This window comes from Acomys minous (assembly GCF_964271855.1).
Source record: "Acomys minous genome assembly, chromosome: 4".
NCBI classification, from domain to species: Eukaryota; Metazoa; Chordata; class Mammalia; order Rodentia; family Muridae; genus Acomys; species Acomys minous.
Genome location: NC_140486.1, coordinates 47,732,316 through 47,738,315, shown reverse-complemented (window position 1 = coordinate 47,738,315; position 6,000 = coordinate 47,732,316). Strand labels below are relative to the sequence as shown.

Genomic DNA, 6,000 nt, shown 5'->3' with positions numbered 1-6,000 from the left:
GGCTAGGAGGTCAAACTGAGGTTGGAGAAAGGATTGGATCAGATGAGAAATGAGGAGTGGGCATGGGGCCAAGGGCGTGGCTAGGGATAGACTAAGATTAAATATGTATGGAGATGCTGGAGGTATACCTTAGCAGTAGAACACATTTTCTGCATACAGAAAACCAGATGACAAAACTTACACATGCATATATGTATATTATATATGTATATGCATAAACACATACATATAAAGGTCCACACATAGATTAAGACTGAGGTTGGAAATAGTGTTGGGATTATTATTGCTGTTAGCTATAGGATTTGAGGGGGAGTCCGTCTTGGTTTTGATATGATGGATGGTATTAGGGGTTAGAGCTGAAACTGTAGTCATACAGAGCTCGGATACAGTGTTAGCGATGAGGAGAGGCTCAAGCTGGTCGTGGCAGAACTACAGACCTGCTGTTAGCACATGGTCATGTCTGATTTGATTCAGAATGGTGCCCAAGAGTGACTGGGAAGTGGTGGCAGCCCTGTCTTCTTGTCACCTACCAAGGTGAGCACTTTGTCAGCAAGTGGAAAAAATCCAAAGCAAGACAACAGGGGTCCTCCCAAGGGTCCTCTCCCACTCCCCACATCATGACCTGCCTTCCCATCCTTATCCCCATTGCCCTCAAATCCCATCTCCTAGTCATAGGCAAAGTCCATCATTTCCTTATGGCCCTCATCAGACAGAACTGCCTGGGGCCTTGGCTGTGTCTTTCCTAGCCAGCTGCATCATGTAGCGTCCTCCAGGGAGGAGGGGAGTGGGAACCAAGACACGCTCCATCAGCCGGGCCTCATCCGAGGGGTGAATGGGGACACGGGTGCATGAAGTCCACCCCTTCCTACCACAGCGCTGACCTCTCACCATCGTTCTGCAGAGGCCCCCTGTCACTGCCTGGCCCCTGTCTTGCTTCTCAGGGTGACAACCTGACATCCTCCAGCCCTCAGCGCTGGGGTCAGGCTTTTAAAGCTGTTGCTGGGAAGACTGGGGTCCCTTCATGCAGAAGCGTGCATCAGGGCATGAAGCGGAGGACGCCTGTGACACTGTGATGCCTTTGAAATGCAGGCAATTAATTGGCTGAATAAGATACAGAACAAGCACCTCTGCCTGCTCTTGGCACAGCCCTGTGGAAGGCTGCCATGGCGAGGGGTTCGGCGCTGATGGGGGAACGGGGTATAGTGGCCCTGCTCCTGGGCAGGGGCTGTTTGCTGGGACCATGCTTCAGAGAAGAGAGAGTTAAATTTTCTCCGTCAACTCAGTTCTTCCAGAGTTGGGGATCATTAGTCTGCTTGGGCTACTAGAACAAAATGCCCTAAATTGGGTGGCTTTAAAATCAAGGAAACTTATTTTTCACACTCTGTGATCAAGAAGACACTGGCAGATTTGGTGGTGAGAGGCCCAGCTTCCTCCTAGGAAGCACCTCTGGCTGTCATCTCAGGGAGAGGGACAAAGGAGTTTCCTAGATCTAGTTTACAAAGATGCTAGTCTCATTTGTGGCTCCTCGGAAACCTAAGGACTTCCTAAGAATCAAGGATTGTTTCAGCATAGAAATTTTGAGGTAGCATAAATATTCAGGCCATCGCCCCGGGGAACACAGAGAGACTGTGGCAGATCTTAAAGGATCTAGGAGACAGTCCTATAGAATAGCACCAAGCAGAGGACAGTGGCCTTGGAATGTGACAAAACTGCTGACACTGCTGTGATAAAATACCTGACACAGTCAAGTTATAAGAAAAACGATTTTGCCTTATGGTTTCAGGGCAGGGTGGCTCATTGGTCACCATGGTGGGGGAAGACAGTGAGAAGTGGGGGGGGGGGGGGAGAGAGAGAGGGAGGGAGGGAGGGAGGGAAAAAGAGAAGAGTGAGAGATTCCATTATCCCAGGGTCTCATTTATTCCCTTCAATGACATATGCCAGCCAGCCATCAGGCTTCCTTCCATGAGGCTCTTCTCCTAAAGATTCCACCGCCGCCATCACCACTGCCACCATCAACCATCGCCGGCCATCACCATCATCGCCACCGCCATCACCATCGCCGCCATCTCCACCATCTCAGGCAAAGGTTGGGAAGTGATCATTCACAGCTTTCCCATAGTGCCACAGGCTGACAACCAAGCCTGTGACATGTGGCCATTGGGAGGCATTTGAGATCCCAACCGTAACAGCCACTCACCAGCTGTGCGACTTGGGCAGGCTGCCTCCCCTGGAAAATGGAAATAATCAACAGTGCCACCCTGTGAGTGATGTCATATTTAAATGAGGTATTTAGTGAACTAAGCCCCCAAAGAAGACATCCCCCACCACCACCACTGCAGAAGGGAATAAGGCTAAGTTTGAAGCTGTGTTGGGAAGTCTTGCAGTGAATAGGTCAATAGATCATGGGGCATGGGAGTGTAAGGGAAGCTGAGTGGACCCCCCACACACCCCAGGGGCTTGGGGTTCTTTTTGCTTCCCTCACTGATGCCCCTCTCTGGTATTCCACAGAGAAACAGGCAGGCAGGCTGACTGTTAGAGGATACAAAAGAAAGAACAGAGACCTAATGACTCCAGGGGCGTGTTTCCCATCGGTTCTCCTCTTTGTCACCCTCTGCTGGGATGCCAGGCATAGATAACCCCCTTGGATGTCTCTCTGAAGGTCCCTGAGCCCTAAACACACAGTAACTGGGAGCATCCTCACAGACCTGTTTCCCTGCTAATCGGCAGTCCCTCCCACGCTGTTCCTAAGAGAAGAAGGGCTCATGAGGGTGCTTCTCAGGGGACGTGGCTGTCTCATGAAGCGGCTACCCAGGTCACAGCTGGGGAACAGAAAAGGCCAGGTACTTGGCTCCTGCTCCCATAAGGACCCCCATCCTGTTTCTGGCTCAGCCCCTTTCTTTAAATAAAAGCAATGACATCATCCTCGTGCTCAGTGGCTGAGCCAAAAAGAGGTGATCTGAGCTACTGTGAAAGAAAAACAAAAGGAGCTTGGGGTGGAGAGGCCTTGGCCAGATGAAGGGCAAAATTCCCAGTCCCCTTTAGTGCTTTTGTATGTACCTCTGAAATGTGTGTGTGTGTGTGTGTGTGTGTGTGTGTGTGTGTGTGTGTGTGTGTGTGTTGGCGAGTTAGAGGGAAAACTGCTGAGTCACAAGATGTTAGAGCTAGGCTGCTGGGAAAGCAGAGGCTCGCACACAGCAAGGTGGAGTCCAACGGACCTACACAAGCTCCCTGGTTGGTATGCATCTCGGTTCCCTCATCTATAAAACTGGTAAGGGGCTGGGTAACAGAACTAGGCCTGGTGGTGAAGGCTTGGCTGCCTGAGAGGCTGAAGCAGGAGAGGATGCAAGTAGACTATTCAGTGCTACCCTATCTCAAAACAAAAAGTTTCAAAAAAAAATTAAGAATATAGCTTAGGGGTTACCACACACGTGTAAGCCTGCACACACTCAAATAAGGGAGTGACAACAGTATCAGCCTTACAAGCACTTTGTGTAAAGGACAGGGACATAATGGCTGCAAGTCTCTGGTTCATAGTAAGGCTCCAGTCAGAGGTGACCACTGGGAATATGAATGAGGGAAAAATAACAGTCACTCAGCTGCAGGGCTGGCACCCTGGGACCTGCTCTACGAGAGGCAGTGCACGGGGCAAAGAGCAGTTCCATTATCATTCCCCGGACCTCCACCCTTGGCCCACTTGCCCTCCCTTCCAGCCATGGTCCAGATCTTCGGATCATAGGGTCATCTCTAAAGGATGCTTGGCTAGCAACGGGAGGGGGCCCTCAATATCCGTGTTCCTGTGCAACTCGTAGCCCCACAGTAGGAGTCCTGGGCTCAGGTTCCTCTCAGCCACTGGGTGTGTTCCTATCAGAGTTCTGGGAAGAGTTTCTGCTCTCCCCTCCAGACACAGCCCTAGATCCTTCTAGAGTCTTCTGTAGAAGCCCTGGGTTCTGTATTCCTTGTGTATCTCTAGCGCTCCCTTCAGGGCTTGGTGGGGTCTCCGGTGTCTTCTGCTCATTTGGGCACTTGCCACCATTCTGCTGCTCAGTGTCCCTTTTATCTCTTCCCTTAGTCCCTCTTTTCTTTCTGTCTTTCCTCATCCTTGTCTCTGATCCATCTGATGACCCGTCTCACTTTGGTCTCTGGGCTTGCCTCTTCTTCCCTGTCTCCCTGTCAGCCATCTGTCCCATCCCTTCCTCTCCTGTATATTAAATCCCAGTGGCCTCTCTCACCAGTCCACACTGTGTCTTGCTACATCCCACATGAATTTTACCCCCCTGCTCTCTAAAAAGTTGAATCCCAAGCTTTGAAAAAAAAAAAAGGCCAAAGGCCAAAGGGCGAAGGACAGTCTTGCTATCCAAAGAGGGAAGGAAGGGCCGTTCCTCCACCCAGCTCCCTTCTTCCCCAATGTGGGGTGCAGTCCTGGCTCTCTGTGCTTCCTGAGCACGGGTGTGTGTGGGCTGAGGGCAGAAGGCCCATCTTGCCTGTCATCTGGAGAGACGTGTGTGCAAAATGTTAGTTCTATGGCTCTGATTCAGCTTCCAGGCGGCTGGCTGCGGAACACAATGATGGAAGAGGGTGACGGGGACCGAGAAGAAGGAGCGAGTGGGAACGGAGACAGAGTCCTGGGCTTTGGCAGAAGACCTCAGACTTCCAGGCCGAGGGGCTCGAGGTGGTCTCATGAGGGTGTGGCTGGGGTCATAACAACACTCACTGGTTGCGATGATATTAAAGAGTCCTGGAAAGAAAGCATGGCAGACAGGGGGCTTTTGGGTGTAATGAAGGGTACGCAGAATGGGGCAGAGAAGGGGACCTGTGGGGAAGAGAGGGCGTATTGTGAGAGAAACGTGCGTGAAAAGGACGGGTCAGAAGAAGGCAGCCCAGGAAGTAGACATAAGTGAATGGTGAGAGGCCATTGGCTGACCTCTTTGGGCCCTCCCTCTGCTTGCTTCTCACTTGTCCCCTTGCTGTACTCCTTGTCAAGTCTCTCCTGTGGCAGTCCCAGGCCATTCCCTCTCAGCTCTCCCTGTGTAGCCTGTGGTTGTTGTTTTGTTTGAGTGGTCTCAATTAGAGACCACTACTATGTGACTATGTGTGTGTGTGTGTGTGTGTGTGTGTTGTGTGTGTGTGTGTGTGTGTGTGTGTGTCCATTTATGTAGCCTGGGGAGGACCTGGGATTCCTGACATCCCTGCCTCGGCCTCCCCAGTGCTGGGTTACGGGCGGCCTGTGTAGTTCTGAGTAGCATGTGGCCTTCTTGACATAGGATATCCCACTTACAGGTCCCCCTATCACCGCGATCTGGCTCCCACGAGTGACTTCGAGTGTGAGGATTGAATCTGAGACTTTTACCTGAGACATGGCTGGTAGACACTCCGTACATGTGACTAGATAGAGGTCAGTGTGTGGTCAACCACACTGATAGTTCAGACAGCCCGTAGAAGCCAGATTCACCACTGTTTCCCATGCCCACAATACTTTGTCTACACCCACAGGGGTGGGGGGGGGGCACAATGACCTTTTAGTTTTGGGGACCTGAGGCCAGTTTTGAAATATATGCCAATGATGCTGATGTAGGGACAGGGAACCTCACTGAGAGCCCTCCATGGGTTAGGCTGTATAGAGAGCGGAGATGGACCTCATTGTTGTCATAGAGATGGAAACTGAGCGCATGGGCCTGGATTTGCCAGGGAGAAAATGACTGGGAAGCCAGAACAAACAACTCAGAGCGTGGATCCTTGGGAAAGTAATGGTGGAGGCACCCAAGGGTGGAAGGGTATGGAGCACTCCAGGAGGGGCACTGGTTTGTGGGTACAACTTTGGCAGGGCCAGGCTCCCAGCTCCTCCCCCAAGGCCTGAGAGTTCACCAAGCACGTCCAGACCCACAAGGGCCTCAGATCCCGCTGCCTCCACTGACACCTTGAAAAGTCGCTAATTGGTTACACTTGTGGCCATGGGGGGGGGAGGGGTGGCCTATATTTAGTTCTCTTTTTTCTGGGGTGTAA

The 6,000-nt window shown here is 51.6% G+C and overlaps 1 long non-coding RNA gene across 1 annotated transcript in view; it reads right to left on the bottom strand.

Annotated features, from left to right (window-relative positions):
• Positions 1–1,903: 1,903 nt before the first annotated feature.
• The window catches only part of LOC311596592, a 51,377-nt gene continuing 47,280 nt past the window's right edge, over positions 1,904–6,000 (bottom strand). The window contains exon 3 of the long non-coding RNA XR_014778887.1: positions 1,904–2,227. This is a non-coding gene — a long non-coding RNA (uncharacterized lncRNA). The remainder of the gene's footprint in view (positions 2,228–6,000) is intronic.